We start from the raw sequence: 24,778 nt of genomic DNA, 5'->3' as shown, positions 1-24,778 counted from the left end.
CATCCCCCTGCACTGCCCCCTTCCTCCCCTCCGCTGCCCCCTTCCTCCCATCCCCCTACACCGCCCCTTCCTCCCACTCCCCACGCCGCCCCCTTCCTCCCCCTCCCACGCAGCTCCCTTCCTTCCTCCCAGCCCCCTTCCTCCCCCACCCCGCCCCTTCCTCCCCCACCCCCTTCCTCCCTGCCCCACTTTCTGCCCCCTCGCCCCCCACTTCCCCTCCCCGCCCCCTCCCTCCCCCCTCCCCCACCCTGCCCCCGCCCAGCCTCCCTGATGGGTGCTGCCCCCTGCTCCATGGTACCCGGTCCCATTGACCGCCCAAGGGCTGAGGAGTGCAGGCAGCGGGGTGGGACTGGCCGGCAACTCCACCCCTGCCCCACTTGAGAGATCCACCAGGCGAAGCCAGCTGGGCTCCTGAGTTGAGTGGGGACTTGGAGAACTTTTATGTCTGGCTGGAAGATTGTATATGCAACAATCAGCACTCTGTGTCTAGCTCGGGGTTCATAGATGCACCAATCAGCTCTCTGTATCTAGCTAATCTGGTGAGGACTTGGAGAACTTTTATGTCTAGCTAGAGGATTGCAAATGCACCAATCAGCACTCTGTGTCTAACTCAGGGATTGTAAACGCACCAATCAGCACTCTTTATCAAAATGGACCAATCAGCTCTCTGTAAAACGGACCAATCAGCTCTCTGTAAAATGGGCCAATCAGCAGGGTGTGGGTGGGGCCAGATAAGGGAATAAAAGCAGGCTGCCGGAGGCAGTAGAGCCAGTAGAGGCAACCGGCTCAGGTCCCTTTTCACATCATGGAAGTGTTGTTTTTTCGCTGTTGGCAATAACTCTTGCTGCTGCTCACTCTTTGGGTTTGCACCACCTTTATGAGCTGTAATGCTCACCATGAAGGTCTGCAGCTTCACTCCTGAAGCCAGCAAGAGCATGAACTCACAGGGAGGAATGAACAACTCTGGAGGGGAGGAATGAACAACTCCAGATGCGCTGCCTTTAAGAGCTGTAACATGCACTGTGAAGGTCTGCAGCTTCACTCCTGAAGCCAGCGAGACCACGAACCCACTAGAAGGAAGAAACTGTGGACACATCTGAACATCTGAAGGAACAAGCTCCGGACACACCATCATTAACTGTAACACCCACTGCGAGGGTCCGTGGCTTTATTCTTTTAAGTCAGCGAGACCAAGAACCTACCAATTCTGGACGCAGTGTTATCACAGCTCACTGCAGCCTGGAGCTGCTGGCCTGAAGTGATCCTCCTGCCTCAGCATCTTGAGTAGCTAGGACCACAGGCACACACCAGACACTTGTCTAATTATTTAAATTTTTTTGTAGAGACTGGGTCTTGCTATATTGTCTAGGTGGGTCTTGAACTCTTGGCCTCAAGTGATCCTCCTGCCTTGGCCTCTCAAAGTGCTGGGATTACAGGTATCATCTCCCGTGTCTGGCCCAATTTGATCTTTGAGGTCTTTTCCAATGGGACTCACTGTGTCATTATGACCCCTTTCTTTCTGGGAAAGGGCCCACACCAAAGCCCTTGTTGTGATAGTGGGTCCCTGTTCCACTGCTGCATCCATGACCCATTCTCCCTCTTTTGGGATGGTTTTCTGGCTGGTCTCCTAGGTTCCCACTGCCACTCTCACCTCTATACAATCTGGAGTGGGTTGAATAGTGTCCTTCTGAAACTCACATCCACCCAGAATGGGACCTTATAATGTTACCTTTGCAGATGTAATTAGTCAAGATAAAGTCATACTAACTTAGGCCCTAAGTCCAATGGCTGGTGCCTTTATAAGAAAAGGAGAGGATAAGGCCAGGTGTGGTGGCTCACGCTTGTAGTCCCAGCATTTTAGGAGGCTGAGGCTGGGGAATCACTTGAGGTCAGGAGTTCGACACCAGCCTGGCCAACATGGTGAGACTCAGTCTCTACTAAAAATACAAAAATTAGCCAGGCGAGGTGGTGGGCGCCTGTAACCACAGCTACTTGGGAGGCTGAGGCAGAGGAATCGCTTGAATCCGGGAGGCAGAGGTTGCAGTGAGCTGAGATCAAGCCACTGCACTTCAGCCTGGGCAACAGAGTGAGACTCCATCTAAAAAAAAAAGAAAGAAAAGGATGCATGATGGAGGAGAATGCCATGTGAAGATGGAAGTGGAGACTGGAGTGATGAGGCTACAAGCCAACAAACACCAAGGATTGCAGGAGCCACCAGAAGCTGGGAGAGAGACATGGAACATGAGAGCTTCCAGAAGAAACTAACCCTGCTGACATCTTGGTTTTGGACTTCTCACCTCCTGAGCTGGGAGAGAATAAATGTCTGTTGTTTTGAGCCACCCATTTGTGATCATTGGTTATGGCAGCCCTAAAAACTAATGTACCATCTTTCTATAGAGTGAAACTCATTACCGTGCTGATGTGGTTTGGGTCTTTGTCCCTGCCCAAATTTCATGTCAAATTGTAATCCTCAATGTTGTTGGGTCCTAGTGGGAGGTGATTGGTTCATGAGGGTGGATTTCCCCTCTGGTGCCGTTCTCACGATAGTGAGTTACCACAAGATCTGCTCTTTTAAAAGTGTGTGGCACTTCCACTCTTTCTCTCTCTTCCCCATTTGGTAAGACGGGCCTGCTTCCCCTTTGCCTTCCGCCATGGTTATAAGTTTCCTGAGGCCTTCCCAGAAGCCAGCATCATGCTTCCTGTACAGCCTGTGGAACTGTGAGCCAGGTAAACCACCTTTCTTTGTAAATTACCCAGTCTCAGGTATTTCTTTATAGTGGTGCAAGAATGCACTAATACACATGCTCTTGCTGAAGACCCTTCAGTGGCTTCCATGGATCACAAAGGAAAGCCTCAATTCTTCAGGGTGTTCTACAGAGTCATTCATGACTTTGCATTTGTTGGTTGCACCTCTGCCCAGATACACTCTTTTCTGCAGCCACTCTGAGTACTTCTGAAACATGCTGAACTCCTGGAAACACATTATACCTTCTGTAGGCAATGCTGTTTCTCTCTTCTCTCACTTGGAAAACTACTCATCCTTCAAGACCCAACTTAAGTATCATCACCATTATGAAGCCTTCGTAAGCACCCCCTTCTTCAATTCTCCCTCCGCTGGCTGAGTTAGTCATGCTTCTCTGTGTTTCCAGAGCATATTGATCAAGTCTCTTTTCTTGGAACACTGAGCTCATGCACTAAAGTTACTTGTTTTATGCATCTGCCCCTATTCAGGTAGGGATCTGATCCTGAGATCAGAGCTGACCTTGTAAGGGATCAGTGAGTGTTTGTTGCTTGACTAAATGAAAGTTGGAGGAAAGTGACATTATTTAACAGGAGATGCAACAGCTGGAAGGTGGCAAGGACAAAAAAGGACATGAAGGACAAAGATATTCAATTTTCCCATTCAGTCTTGGGGAGACCAGTTGCCCATATGGTCGTGCATGCCATGCCTTGGTCACCCATGAGAATTACTGTTTTCTGTGCATCCATGGGGGTATTCATTCTGGGAGTAACTAGAAAGTGCAACTGTGCTTTTAGGGGATGCCTGGAAGGCAGTGAGAGGTCTCCTTGGGCTTTGCCAGAGGCACGGAGTATGTCCCTGCCTGGACTACCACATGGTGGGTGGACGCTAAGCATGTAGATCTCTTGAAGCATGAAATTACCCCGTTTCCTTTGTAACAGGCAGAAGGAACTAGGGAAAATGCTTTTAAGAAGAAAAAGGAGAGACGTTGGGGAGACAAGAGACAATAATGCGGATTTTAGTATCAGACAGACATAGGTTTCAAATCCTCAAGCTTCTGCTTCCCAGTGGAGTGACCTTGGACAAGTCCTTTATCTTCCCTGAGCCTCTGTGTTCTCATTTCTACCATGGTGAAGGTGCTTATAACAATACTTGCTTTGCGGTACAGTTGTAACAATTAAACTTAGTGAACGCAGAATGCCTGGCATGTAGCAAGCTATTGGTAAATGGAATCTGTCATTTTTTATCTAGCATGATGATTATTAGTTCCACAAATATTTTCTGGGGGCCTATTAAGGGCCTGTCATAGTTCCAGCATCTTGAGACTCTAAAATGCTTAAGCTCAAGATGATCAGGGCTGTTAAACACTGTTTTACAACACCAAACATGGCGTGTGTACGTGCTCACTTCCTGAAGGTGCTGGTTAAAGTCTGATGGCTTCATTGTAGCCCTGTTGCACCAGAAGAGGTCATCTGACCTTGTGTCATTTATTAAATGAATCCTTATTTCCTTGCTCTATCCCTTCACTGAAAACGTCACACAAAAGCAGGAAGCTCCAGACTGATATTTCTTTCCTCTTGAAGGCTGTCCAGGTGTGGGCACGAGTTGCCACTTTGAAGGCTCTTTTCTAAGCCACTGGGAGAAAATTTCATTTGCAAAGCTTTCCCTGTGTCTTGCTCTCCAAGGGCGAGTTGATTAAGCATGTTTGTCTGCATTTATTCCATGTACATTTCAAAAGTTGTTTACTGCAGCTACATTTTAAAAATATAAACATGCTCCCTGTTTAATGCAGGTACAAATCTCCAGGATGTGCATTTTTGAGCCTAGGGCGTAGGTGGAGATGCAGACAAAATAAATACAATTCGGGAGCAGCGAAAGCAAAACAAGGAATCATTTGTGAAAGAGAATGACTGCAGGAAGTATAAAATCAGAAATACGCTTTGGAACTCTTGGATGCTATTGTGAAATGCATTTTCCCCCTCCTCCCTTTCCAAGGAAAACTTAAACCATATTTCCTGCACAATGAAATCTTTGAAATGGCCCAAATCTCATTTTAACAAAAACACATGATTGAGTTTGTCTAATTAGAGATTTAATGAGCCGTAAAATGTATGGTGAGTACCTGGCAACCCTCAGAATTCTTTCTTTTTTGTGACAGGATCTTGCTCTGTCACCCAGGCTGGAGTGCAGTGGTGCAATTACAACCCACTGCAGCCTCAATCTCATGGGCTCAAGTGATTCTGTCACCTCAGCCTGCTAAGTAACTGGGACCATAGGCGTGTGCCACCATGACTGTCTGATATTTTTAATTTTTTGTATTTTTGTAGTGATGGATTCTTGCCGTGTTGCCCAGGGTGGTCTCAAACTCCTTGTCTCAAGCAGTCCTCCTGCTTTGGCTTCCCAAAGTGCTGGGATTACAGGCGTAAGCCACTGCACCTGGCCACAAAACTGTTATATAGTACTTGCACCTCACAAACACGAGACCCAGGGTCAGGATGTTCAACCTGGTTTCGTTTAGGAGGCAAAGTCCCCTGTTCTCCAGAAAGAGGTTTGTACAAACATGTGGTTCATGCATTGCCATGGCTGAGCATCAACTAGCATGGCTGACTGCAGCCTATGGCATTCCCTGATTGATTGATTCATTCATCCCGTAAATATTTATTGAGCACCACTTTGTGCTAGGCCTTATGCTGTGGTGTTTGGTATTGGGGATAACCATGATCATAACAGTCATTTTATTGAGTGCTTATTATGCACCCTGCGTTGGGTAAGAACTTGGCATGGCATCTCTCATTTGATCTCCACCACAACTCTACTAGGCAAATGTTACTATTATTATCACCATTTTACAGATGAGAAAACCAGCCAGGACTAATTCAGCCATAATTCCAAACTCTCAGGAAGAACCTTATTGGCCTAGCTTGGGTTAAGTGTCCACTTCTCCTCACAGCAGAGGAGAAGAGAGTGGAGCTGTGTCACTTAGTTCAAAGCTGGCTACAGTCCAACAGGAGGCAGTTCTCAGAGAAACAGGGTCTCTGTGAGTAGCTGCCTTCTTCCATGTCTGCTGGGCTGCAGAGGGTGGATTTTGGGGAAGATGAAGTGATGGATATCCTAGACCAGTGATATCCTAGGTCTTGGGACCACTACACTGGGAGGTTTCACAGCATCTCCTACATCTGAACTCCACAGGACACCCCTTTCTCTAGAATAAATCACCCTTTCTTGATCTCTGAAAGGGTTTATGTTACTTATGACTGAGGGGGGCCTGAGTTAGCTGGTCTTGTAATCACAGATTGCTGAATACTTCCAGAGCTCTCTCCTGGGTTTTGGCTCCTGACCTCTGCAATATTGCACACCCAATTGCACAGTGGAGCAAAGCAATAGAATGAACAGCTGTCTCGAGCACTCAGACGTGCCACACAACTCACTGGTATGCTGCGGGACCCCACTGCAGAAAGCTTCCAGAAGGTGGCCACTTCAGACCAAGCATTTTTGCAGGGCTCAGAAGGAAGAAAAAGATACTGGACCTTCGCTAATCCTAATACAGAAAAGCCCTGTCAACCTACACAACAAAATTCTTTTAGCTTTCTCTAGGAGTACCAACAACAACAGTAATAACAGCGCTAACGATAGCTCTCATTTGCTAGGTGCCAGACACCGCAGCATCACATGACATGCACATTACTCTGCAGCATGCACATTACATGCACTTTTCTGTTTGACATTCACAACAACCCTTTCCGGTAGAGGTTATTATTGCTGTCATTGTGCAGAGGCAGAAACTGAGGCCCAAGAGGGCCAAGTAACTTGCCCAAAGGCACATGGCTATGAGGTATGGGTGGTGACTCTCCAATCCGGATCGGTCTGAGGCTAGAGCTCAAGTTCTAACATTATATCCATGCCTAAGACATTAAGGTATTGTCTGGTACTTCAGCAATTTGATGATTATTGTTGAAGTCCTCAGGATCTGCAGCTCAGAATGTCCTCTATAAGTCCTGAAAGCACCCAGACGTGGATGGCATTTTAAGAAAAGACACACACACACATACACATAGACACATACTTGGAAAAAGAAGTCACACTGGCATGAATGGTGACAGTAGGTGCTGCTGGTCCTACTGTGGCTTAGAGGAGCTCAGAATAGCCACAGAGACGTGTGGGTAACAGTCCATTTTCTGATGCTTCTTGAATTTGGTTCATCTCAGCATCCTCAAATCCTCCCCTCACATTTTATAAAAAGTAAAGTCATGCAGAACTGGGTGCTTCATTGAGGAATGTGGTTAAGACCTAACCTAAAATGAGAAATGGCATCACACAAAATCCTGAATGTGTATTGAGGTCTGACTAGGTGGCCTGAGGTTAAACAGCAGGAAATTAAGCCAAGTGGCATGGCTGCCCCGCCTGGAAGCACTGCTGCTTTTTAGAACTTTTGTAAAAATAAATGTCAATGAGGGCAAAAGGAATGAGCTCTTTAAAAATAAATGCACCTGCCACTGTTCTTGCTTAAGATCATCTAACTCCTTGCTACTCAAAGTGTGGCTCGGGAACTAGAAGCATCTGTGTCACCTGGGGGCTTGTCAGAAAAGCAAGTCTCAGCCCTACTCCGAGCTGCTGAATTCAAATCTGCATTTCCACAAGGATCTCCAAGTGATTCCTTGCAGATTAGAATTTGAAAAGCAGAGAGCTTCCTTTGGTCATCAAAGAACTCATCTTGGCATCACTGTACTGAAAGAATGACCACTCTCTGAGGGGTCCATCCACATTCATTCATTTGTCCATTCATTCATTCATTCATTCACCCATTCACTGATTCATCTATTTAAAAAATATATTGATTATCCACTAAATGTCAGGCACTGGGGCTGTGACTGTAAACAGAAGAGATGTGATGTATAGAATGGTGGGAGAGAAAGACATTAAACAAACATTTATTTAGTTATTATAGTAAGTACCAGGATAAATTTAGTAAGCACAACAAACACAGTGTTTTAGGGCCCTGATCTGCTTACTGACAGGGAGCACCTGCAGGGAGGATTAGGGAAGGTGTCTTTGGGAAGTAGTATCTAAACAGACCCAAAGAAGGACAAAAGTGTGTTTATTAAGGGAATGTTCTGGGCGGCAGGAATGGCTTGTGCAAATGCCTGGAGGTGGGAAGATGTGAGGTATATTGAAGCCTTGTCTTTTACGATTTGAGAATGGCATTATGGTAGCATTACATGTAATAGTGAGATGTTAGGAGCCCTTCCTCCCTTAGGAGAGAGATTTGATGACCTATTTATTTTATGTATGAAAATATGCATCATTACAGACTAAACAGACATATTTCCCTCTGGAGAAAGTCTACTTCTTTCATGTGGCCACACACTGACCAGGAGTCAGGGTGTCTTCCTGATGCAGAGAAGAGAAAGTCATCTTTGTCTTCCATTTGCATTTTCCATTTAGTTTTCAATTCATCAGCCACTAATGGTAATGTGTGCAAAGCCACTACCCAAATGAATGGCAAGCTTGCTCTGTGTATGTGTGTGTGTGTGCATGCCTGTGTGTTGGTGGTGATTTGTGGAAGTGATGGGAGGTGGGTAGGGGGGCTAACCCTAAAGATGCCTTGGGTCTGGGGCTCAGGGGCTCAGACTTACCATGATCGACAATCCTCTGCCATTTCCCACTCTACTTGCTTCTTTTCTAAGCCTGTCTAGTATGTTACAGCTTTGTGAGCACAAGTAGTGTATTTGGGAGGTGATCCTGGGAAACCCCCATAGGAGAGTGGGACAAGGAGAGGAAGGTATGTTAATGAGCAAGCAGGTGACCACCGTGGGCAACATGGGACTCAACCCTGCTGGCACCACAGGGGAATAATATAGAGTTGGAGTCAGCAAACTTGTCTAGAAAGGGCCACACCATAAATACTAGGCTTTTGGGGGTATACAGTCTCTTGTACAACTCTGCCCTTGTAGTATGAAGGCAACCATAGACCATATGTAAAGAAATGGGCGTGGCTGTGTTCCAGTATAACTTTATTTATAAAAACAAGTGGTCAGCCAGATTTGGCTGGTGAACTGTAGTTTGTTGACTCTTGATATAGAAGATGTCTCAGAATTGTTGCATCTGAAGGCAAGGCAACTGAGGTACTTATGTGTTATCATTTGTCTGCCATTGGTAAAGGGATGCTCCTTAAGGCATTGCCTTCTTGTCCCTTCTGAACTGCCCCAGACCACAGACAGAGAGCCACAGGTGCTACTGTGGGAAGCCATGAATGTGCACGAGCATGGGAAGAGCCAAGAAAGGGGACTATTTTATAATGAGTGAAGTAAGACTCAGAGAGGGCAAATGATGGTATGAGATCACAAGAAAGGTAGTGGTCATGATCAAAACAGAGCTGATCCCTAGGCTGTTTGTACATGGTGATACTCTAAAAGTAGGAAACTTTGTGCAGTGTTTTCCAGTTGCATTTTAACATCTGTCTAGAAACTTTTGTTCTGAAGCACGCCATTTAGAAAGCATGTCACCATAACCTATTCCACGAAATGGATTTTCTTCTGCTCCCCAAACTGTTATAGAAGCACTTGAGAATCAAAGTAAGAACAAAGATACATAATTTAAGTGTTTATTCTTAAGAACCTTTTAAAATGTCTTGATTATATGTGTTTCCAAGATGTACATATAGAAACTTTGCAAATCAATGAAAAGAGAGCAAACTACCTAGTAGAAAATAGGGCAAATAATACAAATAAGGTAATTCTCCAAAGAGAAAATATAAATAAACAATGAATATATAGATGATCCTCAATCTTGACAATCAGGTAGGTACAAGAAAACAACAACATGTCCTCTTTGCCCATCACACTGGCAGAAACTTAAATGCCTTATTAAAGGGTGGATGAAGATGCAAAGTAACTGGTACTTGGATATTCAAGTAGGCTGTGATTTGGTACAAATTTTCTGGAGGTTTATTTGATTAATAAAATCTGTTTCCTCTCACTTTCTTCTTCCAAGAACAAGAGAAGGAATCACAATTGGTCCATGACAGTCACGGTCATCTCATTCCTCTTGCCAGTGGCAGGTGTATGTGTGAGTTTGCAGCTCAATCCTGGCCAAGGGGATCCAAGGACTGCTGAAGAGGCATGTCTGCACATGTCACCTCGAACATCTCCAGCCATCATGTGATCTCTGGGGGAGGCATTCCCAACTCTCTGAGAGAAGCAGACCAGAAAGATGGAAAGAAAGCACCTGGCTCCAGGATGATGACATTGAGCCGATGAATTAACCACCTTTGTGCTGCTCTAACCTTCAGAGTTCACCTTAACATGAGAAAATAAAACCCTTATTGCTTAGCCACTGGGATCTTCTTTTATTTGCAGCCAAAAGTATCTTAACTGATATAATTATCTCTCCCATATAGAAATGGGGGCTTATGTGTCCAAATAGGCAATGTACAAGTATTTTATTATAGCATTGCATGTAATCGTGAGACATTAAGAGTAACCTGAAATGTGCGTCAGAGGGGACCTAGGGAAATAAACTGTGATTCAGTAACACTATGGAATTTGAGGCAGCCGTTAAAAGCAATTAGGTAAATGTTTATGTGCTGATCCCAACATCTCCAAGATCTCTAAGACATTTAAGTTTTAAGAAGTTGTGAAATAAATACATATATGGTATAATCCCATTTATGAAAAACAAAATAATCCTTAAAATAAAATGTGTAAAGATTCATATATATATACATTCATACCTATAGAAAAAGGGGGTGGGAGGAATCACATCATATACATAAAAGCATTTACCTCTGGAGCTGGGAGATGGGCAGGGGGTGAGAGTTAAGAGAAACTTGTGCTTTTTTATGTATGGCATTTGTCCTTTTAGCAACACAAATGAGTGAATTTAGGGCTTTGTCATAAAAAGATAATGTTTGGAAAATAGCCCACATGCTCATTGTAGAAAAATCTAGCAAATACTAGAATGCACAGATGTAAGTTTTGTTCAAACCGTGCAAGACAGAGATTTTTGTTGTTGTTGTTGTTGTTGTTTAGAAAAACACAATATTTCAGGTTTCCTGGGGGCAAAGAGGAACTTCTCTTCAGATCCTCAAATGATTTTCATGTGTGTGGCACAATTACTCGGGCAGAGTTCAGTGTTTTTAATCAAAAGCTACTTGTCAAGTAGGCAATGTCACTTTGCCTAGCCTGCGTAAACAAAGCTTTGTGAGGACTGGGTTTGGAAAGTGGAAGAGCTGAAACATTTAAATTGGAGTGTGTGTGTGTGTGTGTGTGTGTGTGAGAGAGAGAGAGAGAGAGACGGGGGAGGGAGGGAGAAAAAGAGAGAGAGTTGAGGGGGAAGAGGGGAGGAGGATGGAGTACTCTGTGTGATGTACACAATTCTGGAGAATTCTCCATAGAAATATCCACCCTGTGTTTTCCAGCACCGGCTCTGCTCCTAATCACTTGGAACCATAAGAATTTGACCTTCCAAAGGAGACAGGCTTCCTCGCAATGCTCGGTTGGTAATGACTGAGTTGTAGGCACGGACTGTTTCGTAATTGCCTTCCAGTTGTCTCCTACATTTTTCTGAGTTGGGTACCATTAGTCTTAAGGCTCCTGTCATGTGGCCATTAAATCATTGTTTTCTCTGACAGTGTCATTTCTGCAAAACCCTGGAGAGAAAATACTACACATTTTCCAGGACTGGAATGCTGCCACCTGGTCATTATGCCCAGCAGCCCTCAGACGGCTACCCCTAAAGATGTGCACCTTTGGTGCGACCGCACCATGGCTCCCCAGACTAAACAGCTCACTGTTACTGGTTGGTTTTTTTTTTTTTTTTAGAGTGGAATTACCCTGGTCAGCAAGCACCCTCTAGCACTAATTTAGGAGACTGAGTCTGACAAATGGGTGTAAAGAAAAGAAGAATGGCAGGAAAAATACTGGTTTTCAGAAATCAAAAAGGATGCTTCTCTAAGGGTATCACTTATTTTTCCCTCCACCCCTGCAACCTACCCAGGGCAAGAGCAGAAGAAAAATTTTTCCAATAGGGTCTAATTGTTGTCTGAAATAAATGAGAACAGGGAGGTTTGAGGACTGCTGAACATGGACAGATGAGGTGGGAGGAATGGTCTTCATGAGTGATTTCCAACAGCCGAGCTGCAAGGCTGAATAAAGAGGATGCCAGTGAGTCCTTGAGAAAACAACAAAAAACCAAGGCTTGCCGCCTTCAGGGATCATAATTTATTCATTCAACAAATAAATGGTTGAATGGTTAGTGGTTGTTCTGTGCTGGAAATTCTTCTAGGAGCTGGGGACACAGCAATGAACCAAGCAACGTCTCTATATCTTAACTGGGCTCTGAGTAGGAAAGAGATGGTGCACTCAAACTGGGAATTGGAGGAGGAGTTGAATAAAGGGACTATTTGCACAGACTGTTTGCATAGATCCCCCTACAAGGGATGGTGCAGTCCCCTGGGGCTAGCAACAGCAGGGAGCTGTTACCACCCTGAAGGGGCACAGAGGGGGAGCAGCGACTGGCAGTGAAGAGGTTAGTGGTAGGGAGAGGCCGTGTGACAGGAGCCAGGACCAGAGAATCACAACCAACCAAGTCTATGTAGCAAAAATGAGACCGGGAGCAGAGACTCCAACCTTTCTATCTCCCTGCCCTTTTGTATTAGTCTGTTTTCAGGCTATTTATAAAGACATACCTGAAACTAGGTAATTTATTTTTAAAAAAAGAGGTTTAATGGACTCATAGTTCCACATGGCTGGGCCTCACAATCATGGTGGAAGGCAAAAGGCACGTCTTACGTGGCAGCAGGCAAGAAAGAATGCGAGCCAAGTGAAAGGGGGAAACCCTTTATAAAACCATCAGATCTTGTGAGACTTATTCACTATCACAATAACAGTATGGGGGAAACTGCCCCCATGATTCAATTATCTTCCATCAAGTCCCTCCCACCACATACGGGAATTATGGGAGCTACAATTCAAGATGAGATGTGGGTGGGGACACAGCCAAACCATATCACCTTTGATCTCCCAGCAGTGCTTTCTATTGGCTGAATCCAACTGGAGGCTGGAGAGCAAGGGAGGTCATTAAGTTGTCATTCTCCTGGGGCACAGAGCAGGGAGGAGAAGGGTGGCAAGTGGTTCTGGAGAGGCAAATGGTATATTTCCAGCACAGTCCTTGTCCTCAAGGAGTCAATATTCTACCTATGGGACACAGACCATAAACAAATAAGCCCATAGCTCTATAACACAATGTTGCCAGGACTTCATTAATCTAAGCGGCACCTCTGTGCAAATTAGAAAAAGCCACCCTCTCTCCAAATGAATGCAGCCCCGTGCCAGGGCACACGGTTTCGCCAGTGAAGCAAGGGCTGGATATCAGCCCCCTCACTCAATGTTTGGTCAGGAGCTTGTGCAGAACTCAAACCACAAAACACAATATCCTTCATGGCCAAGTGGTCAAGGTGTCATAAAGAAAATTGAGAATCCACGACTTGGAATGAGCTGGTGACAGGTGATGCCCAGAAATAGCTTTTCTAGGGCATTAGGCTTGGTCATACCAGTGACATGGTGACATGCTGCAAACACAGGGTCATTAAGGGCCCCTAAGGATGTCCAACAAGTTGCTCTCCCAGGACCAGCCCCTTGCAGCTCTCTGCAGACTTCACAGGTAGGCAGAAGCCAGGATGGGTCCCTTGTAAAGTTAGCCACCAGTGGGAGCTGCCCGGAGCTCGCAGGGAATGGCAGGTCTGTCTTCTCCCAGCTCCGGCTCCCTGAACTGTGATGAGCAATTTGTCTTTCAGCCTTGATCTGCTGTCAGTGGGGCTGACACTGACTCCAAGTATTAATTTCTTCTTGAGCTGTCTTACATTGCAGTCGACAGAGGGATGGAAAATGAAGTAGATTTGCCAGATACAGAAACTCATCACCCAGCTGCCTTTATTAGTGGTGAAGCTGCAGGGAGGAAGAAGGCCTGAGCTGTGCTCCTCTTCTTTTCTTAAGAAGCAGATGCCAAACCCCTAATGAAGCATCTTTCATTTTGCAGCCCTGTGCTTTGACACCTTTCTGCCTTCACTCTCCCTTGGCTGCACAATATCTTAGCTCTGTCTCTCTCTCTCTCTTTTTTTTTTTGAGATGGAGTCTTGCTCTGTCCCCTAGGCTGGAGTGTAGTGGCACGATGTCAGCTCACTGCAAGCTCCACCTCCTGGGTCACGACCATTCTCCTGCCTCAGCCTCCCAAGTAGTTGGGACTATAGGCGCCCGCCACCACGCCCGGCTAATTTTTTGTATTTTTAATAGAGATGGGGTTTCACCGTGTTAGCCAGGATGGTCTCAATCTCCTGACCTTGTGATCCGCCCACCTCGGCCTCTCAAAGTGCTGGGATTACAGGCGTGAGCCACCGCGCCCGGCCTAGGTCTGTCTCTTTAAAGTGGCTAGGCAGAGATATTACAAAGAAACCCATGGACACCCCAAGTCTTTTCATCAGCTTATAACACGCTCACCCATCTCATGAACATGCCCTCTTGAAGTTCTCTTGTGTTGTCTAGATTGCGTTTTATTCAGGTATCTGTGGTGGGCAGAAAGAAACAGGTTCATTCAGCTCAAGTTTTAAAAAATGTAGGAAATCTCATGGTATCCAGTGACAGGACAGCTCAGCTACTTGCTGTGTCTCTTGAGCTCTCAAAAGGCATGAATGCTCAGATATGCTATTTTCTGCACACTCGTTTCTTTATTCTTTCTCTATCCTGGCTCCTTCTGCTCTCGCACACAGCCCATCATAGCTGTCCCGGCCCTAGAGTTTATGGGGCCCTCATCTCCATACTCTGTGGCTATCTGAATCCGTCTTTCAGTGTCTAAAGTCCAAGTTCCAGATAAGGAAATCTGATTGGTTCAGCTTGTATCAGGTGTTTCCCCTTGGTCCAATCATCTGTAGCCTGGAGGGTGGGACCATGTGGTTGGTATAGCTTCCTGTCTCTGAAATAGGAAATATGGGTGGGGCGAGAAGACTTCTCTAGAACATCCAGAAAGAGATGCTATAGAAGCAAAAGCAGATCTGGATAATATATTTTTAATTTTATTTTTGTAGAGATAGAATCTCACTGTTGCCCAGGTTGGTCTTGAACTCCTGGGCTCAAGTAATTCTCCCGCCTTGGCTTCCCAAAGTGCTGGGATTATAGGTGTGGGCCACTGATCCCAGCCCAGATCTGGATTTAAATCTCTATTCATCCAATCACTTCCAGACCTTTGATCAATTATTTAATTTCTTTAATTAATTTAATTTCCAGTGCAGTGGCCACCCAGGGTTATGCCTGCAAGACCAGCTTCAAGAACATGGCTAACAGGCAAGCACAAAGAGGTTCCGCCATCAGTAGATCTCCAATTACCCTGGGTCTGCTGCATTTTCAGCACCTCATCTCTTTGGGAGCAAAGGAGAGAAGTAAAGCTTTGTATTCACATTGAGTGTATTGGGATGGGTGGGTGGTGAGATAGTCACAGCTTGGTGGCCCGGCATGTTTGGGGAAACATGAAACATAATCACATCACTATTGTGTAGAATGCGTCCATGGCCTCCCCTCACAGTTAGGCTCAAGGTCAAAATTCCTCATAACAGACTTCAAAGACTTCATGAATCAGCCTAAGTGTATATCTCCATCCTCATCTCCCAGTGTTCCCCATTACACTCTGCTTATTTATTCATTCATTCATTCCCACTGTTCTGAATGCCTGTGATGGGCCAGCCCAGTAGTACAGGCCATACTGGGCCTCCTTGAGCTCCTGCTGTCTCATGACTCAGGGCCTTCACAGATGCTCTTCCCCCTGTTACGAATACTTTTCCCTCCACCCCTTCATCAGTTAGGTGCTCCCACAGAACTTTTGTACCCTGTTCCCCTTCTGTGTCAGGACTTATTGGGATGAAGACAGAGGGCAGAAATGGTGCTCATCTTGCTTCCCTGTACCGCAGTGACCAGTGCGCTGGCTGTCACACAGCCGAGCATCAGGCCAAGTCTGCTGAATGGATTAATGTCAAAAAAAGGCCTGGAAGACATATCTCTGCCTCATGGTAAAACGCTAAAGACTGCTGTGAAGCTCATTTGCAGGTTTTGAGAAAATTTTAATTACTGAACATTGACAAGGGAAAGAGTTTTTGTGGCTAAAAGTTTCGTGGCTAAAGCACATGAAAATCAGCTTCATGTTTGTGGAAGGAGAAGAGAGGTATGCATTTGCCTGGATGGGGTCAAGTAGGGTTTCTCCCTGGCTCTGCCCCTGCCCTGCCTTATCTCTCTCTCTCAAGCACTAACGATAAAGATAGGAAGGTCATGAGAAGGTGTCAGATGCCTGCAAAGAGCCAGCCTGCTTTGTGCTCACTTACTGCACATTCTTCTGACTTTAGAAAACAAGAATTTTCCTTAAAGGGTCTCTGGTTGTAGCACAGGCACCTCCCCATGTCACCTGCTTCAACTTTCCATTGTAGATCTTAGGGTCTGAGATAAGAAATCCTTCTCATAAGTTTGGAGCACTGAGACTTTGGGGCCACAGATCTAAGAGTCCAGACTCCACTGCTTGCTGGCCAGGAGACCTTGAGTGACTTCAACTCTCTGAGCTCCAGCTTCCTCGTCCTTAGAATGGGGTGGCAATAGCAGGTGCCACTGGGGTTGTCATGAGGTGTAAGTGAGAGAATGCATGGGAAGCTGTCAGTTTGGTGCCTGGTGCACAGGAAGGCCACAGTAGGGAGCAGTGATTACTACCACTGAGTCTGAGTATCAGGATATCACACTGAGGATCTGGTTTTCCAAAGGACAAAGATAGGGAGCTAGAGACAGTAATTCCAGAGATTTAAGGCACAGAAACAAATTATCCTGCCACGTTTGCTTGGCAACCACAGACTCCAATTCCTCTTGTATAGGAAGAACAGCTTCAACTGGAGAAATGTTGACACACCAAGGACAGAATTCGACTTTAAAGGTCATCATGGCTCAGTTCATCATAAAGACCCTAAGCCCATGACAATTAATGGAGATACTGAGCCAAAGGCAAACCAAGAATAGAAACTGGAGACCTTGCAGACTGAGTAGTTTTGGCCCAATAAGAGAATATTGTAGGAAATACACTTAATTTAAATATGGTGCTGGTCATGGGGAGGAAGAAACAAAAGTCCCTGTCAATTCAAATGAAGTGTTTCACTGATTACCATAACAGAAGTGCCTTACTGAGTGGTGACCTCCCTGTCACTGGGCATATTCAGGCAAAGTCTGCCTGATCTAGGGTACGTCTGTGTTCCAGACGCGTTGGTCATTCACAAACCACCTTCAGGATATTTGCCATCTCTCTACACTACTTTTATTATAATTTACTTAATATTTGTCTCTAATTGAGCTCATTTTAGAAACGTGATAAAAAGTAAACTTACTACTATCACTGTAAGAAGAAAGCCATTCCTGCATGTCACAAATAGAAAGTAACTATAAAAGTAAATACAATAAAAACAAAAGAAGCTATTCAATTACAGCTAGGCACTAATCTTCACAAGGCTCTGAGCCTGAGGCCTGCCCTCTCTGTTAAAAGGAAGAGCAACAAGTCCTTAGAGAGGTGTTAAAAATTGAATAGCACTAAATTGAGACTTTCTCCTTTGCATAATAAAAAAGGACAAAAGAGAATTTAAAAACAAGTACCTTTTCTGCTATGCGATTTCATGTTAATGTCTATGTAACACTGAAAAATCATTTCACCATCTGCTGTTGGTAACTGCCCCATCCTCAGAGAAACTCCTGGGAGAAGAATTCTAGCACCAAATCTGGGGTTGGGTAAGAGAAGACCTAAAATCCCTTCCAACTCTGAGATATTACGACGTCAGGTTCTCACTATACTTTCTTGATATTCGTTTCCCACCAAACGCTGGCAAATGCTTAACAATCTGCTGTCCAGGGGAGAAGGAAAGGCCCTGATTTACAGTGTTTGCCAATTCCCATGGTGTAAATATTCCCATCATGGCTGATTTTACTCTACCAATATGAGATCACCAAATTCCGACCAAGAGTTGGAAGGAGATGAATACAATAGGTTCAGTATGAGCTGCTTCTAGCACACATGACTGTTCCCACCCAACTGTGGTTGTCCTCTTAAGAATGTAAAACAAAACTGCATCCAAGGGATTTATATCTAATACTGAAAAATCTTGAAAAAGCCTCTGAGACACTTGGCCATCTCCTAGAGAATGTGTGTGTGAGGGATGAACTAGAAGACTTCTTGCAGTCCCGCTCCACAATCTGATTCCATTTGTGCCCATTTCAGAGATAGAGGCATTGAGATACTTTCTTGCCTGCACCCCCACACAAACACTTTAGTAACCACTGAGTTGGGCTTGACCTTCAATTGTCCACTGTACACATCTGTATGTATATGCACATCTATATTTAATTAACATCTGCATTTCGCCTGCTGGGTATTCTCAATGGTAGCTTTGCTTTATATCCAAGCAGGGTGTTCAGGCTTCTGCTTACTTAACTTTTAAGTCATGGCCAAAGGGCTACCCTACCTCCAGTAGCTTCCCTGGATCAGTTCAAACCAGTCATCGCCTTTCCATATTTAGCATCTCCCACACATCAGTTACCATCTGCAGGTGAATTACTGCGTATGACTATGGCAATTAAATCTTCATCTGATCTGTTTACACATTTCACCATACATACTTTCAAGAAAGCCCTGGGTCTAAGTAACATTGCATTGAGACCCATTATGTGCCAGGCATTATATGATTATTAGAGTGTCTATTTCAGAGTTGCTATGAGGATTAGATAAGAAGCTTACCCACCTCTGCCATGCCATGGCATGCTTCCTTTTTGTTCCTGTAACCCAACAAAGTGCAGAACAGTGTTGTGGACCTCGTGGGTACCCAGTCAATTTCATGGATGGCAGTAAGGCTGCCCATGGCTCCAGATGCAAGTCCTGGCTTCAGTCCAGTCTAGCCCTTTCAACATCTCCTGGGTGTCCAGGCCACAAAACATTTGAGTGTCCTCCACCTGGAAAATGATGTTCTATATATCATCACTTAAGCTTAATTGTGAGTGGTTTGGAGGACACCCCACATGGGGTGATTTTATACACGGTTATTATGTTGGCATATGTGTTTCATGATCTGTGGCCTTCCGCAGCAACAACTATTTTTAGCTTCCTAGCAAAGGTCTGGCATGAGCTCCTAGTGTTTTCTTTTTTTCTTCTCCTCTTCAATGCTGGAATTGGCCTCTGTCTGGTAAAACCAAGCCAGGCCGAGCTGGGGGCTTCCAGAATGAGTGGAGAACTACTGAATAAAGCTGTCGTCTGATGACCTTGCCCTCTTGTCCCAGACCCACCAGAATGTGTTGGCCCTGGGCTGAGCATTGATTGTTATCAACATCTTAGATGGGTGGCTTACCCACCATGTACAGAGGGAAGATTCGTCTATGGGTCTGGCTCTCTGCACATATCCAACAGGCTCACTGCCTGCTGTCTTGACAAGCCTGTGTCAATCTTGGCCTGTGCATAGGGCTTTGCCTGTGATACTATAGAGGCTTGTGCCTTGAGGATCTTCGCAAAAACAAAAACAAAAACAATTTCACCAATCCACTTACAACTGTTGGAGGGACAGCAAATTTCAGCTGTGTCTGGGGAGGCAGGCACCATGTTTGTTAAGAGCATGGACAGACCTGGGTTCCAATCCTATCCCTGATGCTTATTAGCTCTATGACCAGTTACCTAATTTTCTTGAGCCTCAGTCTGTGGACCTGCAAAAATGGAACCAATTACACTGGCCCTCATGATGTTGCTGTAAAGATTAATTGAGGTTCTTGGTTTAGTGCTGATACAGGAGCTAGAAAGAAATTATTTAGGCAGATAGTGAGGGTAAGAGAGTCCTTGGTAAGGTCTCCCTTTTAATAAAAGGCAGCCCCCAAATCATTTCCTTTCTAACAAAGAGAAGCCTGTAAAATCAAGCTGCAGACATAGAAAGGCAAGCTGGAAGCTTGCACGGGTGACTGCCAGCAGCTGTGTCAATAGGAAAAGGCTACCTGAGGGCCAGGCATGTTCAACATGGCAGCTCCATCTTCCCTTTTCTTTGTCAACCACGTGTACAGTAAGGAACAGACAACACGGCACCCGCCAGGTAGAGAACCGATCTGCTAGTAAGAGATTAGGGTGGGATGGCCAGCTTCTTTGCATACTATGCAAACGTCATACCTGGTCCGACTGATCTCTCGGGCTCTATGTGAATCAGACACCGCCTCCTCAAGCTTTTCTATAAAACCCCGTGCATTTCACCATGGAGCTGGATGTCCCACTCGGGAGCTCCTCTCTCTCTGCAAGAAAGAGAGCTATTCTCTTTTCTTTTTCTTTCGCCTATGAAACCTCTGCTCTTAAACTCACTTCTTGTGTGTCTGCGTCCTCGATTTCCCTGGCGTGAGACAGCAAACCTCGAGTATTTACCCCAGACAACGATGCCACGTCTGTGCCTGGCATACCGCAAGCACTTCCTTATGCTCCTTGGCAAAGGGTTTAAGAGCCTGTGTTCACACAGCGGTTAAATTTGGTGTAGAAAAAAATGTGTAGAGGTAAAATGAAAAGACTTTGAAACCAAATTTTCCTGGATTTGATTCCAAATTTTTTCATTTGCTAGTTGTGCGTAGAAGTGGGGATATGGAAGGACTCACACTAAATAGTTAATAACTGTTTTGTAACTATTTTGTTAGTTATTAACTATCTAGTTATTAACTATTTAGTTAGTTTAGTTAATAACTATATAGTGACCAGTTGTTACTTCTGGAGTAAAACTGGTTTGGGATGATGGTGAATGATACTTTTAACCTTATTTATAATATTGTAACTGTTTACAGAGTTAATGTAGTGATGTTATTACTTGTGCATGTAAACACTGAGAATAAAAAGAAAACAGAACTGATTATTTGAATTTACCAGATTTTTGTGGTTACAGAGACAAGGCTTTACAACAATTGGAAGATATTTCTTATTTTACTTCTCCGTCTCTTGAGACTTGGGTTGGAATTTTTTCTTTCTTTCTTTTTCTTTTTTTTTTTTGAGATGGAGTGTTGCTCTGTCGCCCAGACAGGAGTGCAGTTGCACGATCTCAGCTCGCTGCAACCTCTGCCTCCCAAGCTCAAGCGATTCTCATACTTCAGCCTCCCAAGTAGCTGGGATTACAGGCACGTGCCACCACACCCAGCTAATTTTTGTATTTTTAGTAGAGATGGGATTTCACCATGTTGGCCAGGCTGGTCTCAAACTCCTGGCCTCAAGTAATCTGCCCACCTTGGCCTCCCAAAGTGCTGGGTTTACAGGTGTGAGCCACTGTGTCTGGCCTAAGTTGGAATATTGAGGGCTTAGTCTCCATCCACATTGTCTAGCGGAAGCTTGCAAATACTATCCAGCCCAGAGAAAGACAAGGCCTTTCTCTAGCCCTAAATCCCTGCAGCTACAGAACATCCTCCAATATTCCAAAATGGGTAAATGACCCCAGCCCCAACTACTTATACCATTGCCTATAAAGTAGCCACACTGTTGGAAATATATAGGGGCACACTGTTTAAAGGATATAGGAGCCTAAGGGAGGTTTGGGAATGAACCAGACGAAGCCAGCATCCTGAGATTACCACTGTGTACTTAGGACCATCCCCTGAGTTTTATTTTATTTTTTTGAGACAAAGTCTTACTCTGTTGCCCAGCCTGGAGTGCTGGGGCTCAATTTTGGCTCACTGCAACCTTCATTTCCTAGGTTCAAGCGATCCTCCCACCTCAGCTTCCCAAGTAGCTGGGACTACAGGTGCGTGCCACCATGCTTGGCAAATTTTTGTATTTTTTGTAGAGACGGGGTTTCACCATGTTTCCCAGGCTGGTTTCAAACTCCTGGACTCAAGCGATCTGCCCGCCTCAGCTTCCCAAAGTGCTGCGATTACAGGCATGAGCCACTGCCCTTGGCCCTGTTTCTTCATTCTGGTTAATTGGAGACCTGCAGGTATTCCTGGAAAGGTAGGACAGGAGGGATCAAAGTGATCAAGGATGAGCCTTGTAGTGTAAGGCAGTTTTTGGCAAACCCCAATCTTCAGCTCAGAGAGGGGTGCCTCTGCTGTTCCAATTGAGTGGGCTAAGCTTCACTGGGGTATTAGCAAGTGGGTTTTTCTGAAGGTGGCCATGCTTTCTTTGTTATTAATGAAATACAAGAAGAAAACGTGTCCAACACACAAATCCAGATGGGCGTGGGTGTGCGGGCTCTCTTCCAACAGCCACATTTCTTGGTATAATGTGACCTTTCTGTCTGATTACCACTCTGCTCTTTTCACCAGAGGAAAGTCAGGAGAGGAGGTCTTTTAAAGAGACAACGGGCAAGTTGATTAGGTGGCTCCACGTTTTTCAGGCTTTATACTAAGAGCTTCGAGGGAGGGGCTGGTTGTTGCAGGAAGAAGCTGAGGACTTGATTCATTTCGAAAACTGTCCCCTGGGCCTTCTGGCTCACCCACTTCCCCACATTGCATCCTGCATGCATCAGAAACACATGAAATTTTCATGACATCCAAGCCACTTCCCTCCACGGCTCTATTTCTGTTCATTCTGCTGAAAACGGTCTTTGTCATATACAGGGAGCAGTTTAGGTGGATGAAGGACTCTGGTCTCTCAGTCCCTGACTCCACACCTCATTATTTTGATTGATTAAGTAAAACACAGCCATCAGTGAGCTATTCATAGAGAGACAGTTGGGGGGAGGGGCTCATGGACACATTTTATTTGTATGGGGACATTCTCTGATGGGTCAGTAGGTAGGGTGGAGCAATGTGGCCCAGCAAAGACAGCTCAGGGGGATCTTTCAAGTCCAGTGCGGAGAAAGCAATGGTGTATTAGCTGGTGAGGGTGATTGTGTGAGAGCTGATTGTATGCATCTGCTTCCCAATTCTTTGTTCAGTGATCGATAGCTTGAAATTGGCCACAGTGGGAATATTTACACCACGGAAATTGGCAAACAAACATTACAAATTATAGGGTTTTTTGCTTGCTTGTTTGTTTTTTCCAGAAAGCTGGTTGTTAAACATTTACCAGCACATCAATGGGGCAAAAGTTTCTGTCCATGTGGATACATTCTTGAGACACGTTGTCCCTAAACCCCACTGTCAGAGGCGCTGGAAACAGAGCAACTCTATTTTGAATAGGGACTGGGTAAAATGAGGCTGAGACCAACTGGGCTGCATTCCCAGGAGGCTAGGCATTCCTAGTCACAGAAGGAGATAGGCGGTTGGCAGGACTGGTATCACAAGATATGGGTCACAAAGACCCTGCTGATAAAACAGGATGCGGTAAAGAAGCCAGCCAAAACCCACCAAAACCAAGATGGCAATGAAAGTAACCTCTAGTCGTCCTCACTGCTCATAATTATAATGCATTATGCTAAAAGACACTCCCACCAGCGCCAGGACAGTTTACAAATGCCAAGGCAACAACCAGAAATGACCCTTATATGGTCTAAAAGGAGGAGGAACCCTCAGTTCTGGGAATTGCCTGCCCCTTTTCCAGAAAACTCACGAAAAACCCACCCCTTGTTTAGCATATAATCAAGAACTAACTATAAATACACTCAGTTAAGCAGCCCATGCCACTGCTCTGCCTATGAAGTAGCCATTCTTTTGTTTCTTTACTTCTCTAATAAACTTGATTTCACTTTACTCTATGGACTTGCCCCGTATTCTTTCTTATGTGCGGTCCAAGAATCCTCTCTTGGGGTCTCGATCAAGACCCCTTTCCAGGAACACCACCACCCCTCTATAGCATCTCTCATCATACCCTTTCCCATCCAGATTGTAACTATCTATGTATTTGTCTTTATTATTTCTATAAGGTTTCCTTTCCTAGCTTCATACTTACTACCTCTGAAGTTGAGCAAGTCAGTTAACTTCTCTGTGCCTTAGTTTTCTCATCTTTAAAAAGGAGGAGAGTAATAGCATTGACCCTTATAGGTAATTTCTTCATGGCTGCCATGGATGAGTGGTGTAATACATTATATTTAATATTTTAATCTATTTAATCCTCACAATAACCCAGTGACAAAGGTATTATTATCCATCTAAGGACAAGAAGGCCCTCAGATCTTAAGTCTCTAGGTGAAAGTCTAACAGCCATTAAGTGGCAGAGCTGGGATTAGAACCCAGAGCTTTTGGAATTTCAAAGTCTGTGTACCTAACCAGCACAGAAAACTGCCTCTTCAGCATAGGTTTTCTCCCTCTGGCAAGTTGGCTTCCTACTACTCAGCCCCTGGGCAAGAGCTGGTGTTCTGTCAGGAGCAGAAAAAAAAAAAAAAGATAAATTTCTCTTCATTTCCTTCAAAGAAACCTTTCTTGCCTCAAAGAGAGAGTGAGAAAGGAATTGGCTCAAGTTCATTTGAAATTCCAGGTTCATTATCCATGTACTTAAAGCCTGTCTAGATAACAAATGAAACGTGAAAAATGTAGTCAATCATCCACATGTTTGGTCTCTGCCATGTCAGAAGTGGTGTATTTTAGAAACATCTGGATGGCTAGAAAAGAGGCTAAGCCAAGCTTCCATTAATGAGAACTTGTGGAAATGAAGGGGGACGCCCCCCATCTCATTTTACAGATAAGGGAACTGAGACCTCCCCCCCCGGAGAGAAAGTATCTTGCCTAAGTTTGCACAGATTTTTGGTGGCAAAACTAAAGCATAAACTTTCACCAGTGCAGTTTCAAGTCCACCACGCTGCTCCTCTTTGCTGAAATTGCTCACCACGGTGACAGACATGGTCCTACACTCAGAGGCATGTAGTAAGTGGTTTGGCAGCAAGCTTCTATTGACAGTGCCTCAATTGTGATAAGCAGGGTTGGACTGATGAAAACCCCTATTTGCAAATGAGGAAACTGAGGCTCAGAGAGGTTAAGTAACTGGCTCAGAGTCACATAGCTGCCGGTGGGGTTTAGAGTGATTGGAGCCAGCTTTTCTTTAGGTCAATCAGTGTTCTCTTAAGCACCACCAAAAGAATCACAGATTATTTATTGAGTAAATGCTATG

The 24,778-nt window shown here is 44.9% G+C and overlaps 1 protein-coding gene and 1 long non-coding RNA gene across 9 annotated transcripts in view; one reads left to right on the top strand and one right to left on the bottom strand.

The window, feature by feature from the left end:
- Positions 1-10,068, top strand: part of LOC104001710 (uncharacterized) — a 281,675-nt gene extending 271,607 nt beyond the window's left edge. Inside the window, exon 4 of the long non-coding RNA XR_010148165.1 lies at positions 9,731-10,068. This is a non-coding gene — a long non-coding RNA (uncharacterized LOC104001710). The remainder of the gene's footprint in view (positions 1-9,730) is intronic.
- Positions 1-24,778, bottom strand: part of CCDC60 (coiled-coil domain containing 60) — a 204,744-nt gene that overhangs the window by 143,129 nt on the left and 36,837 nt on the right. The window lies entirely within an intron of this gene.

The sequence above is a fragment of the Pan troglodytes genome, chromosome 10, assembly GCF_028858775.2.
Source record: "Pan troglodytes isolate AG18354 chromosome 10, NHGRI_mPanTro3-v2.0_pri, whole genome shotgun sequence".
NCBI lineage: Eukaryota > Metazoa > Chordata > Mammalia > Primates > Hominidae > Pan > Pan troglodytes.
This window is presented reverse-complemented; position numbering and strand designations above follow the sequence as displayed.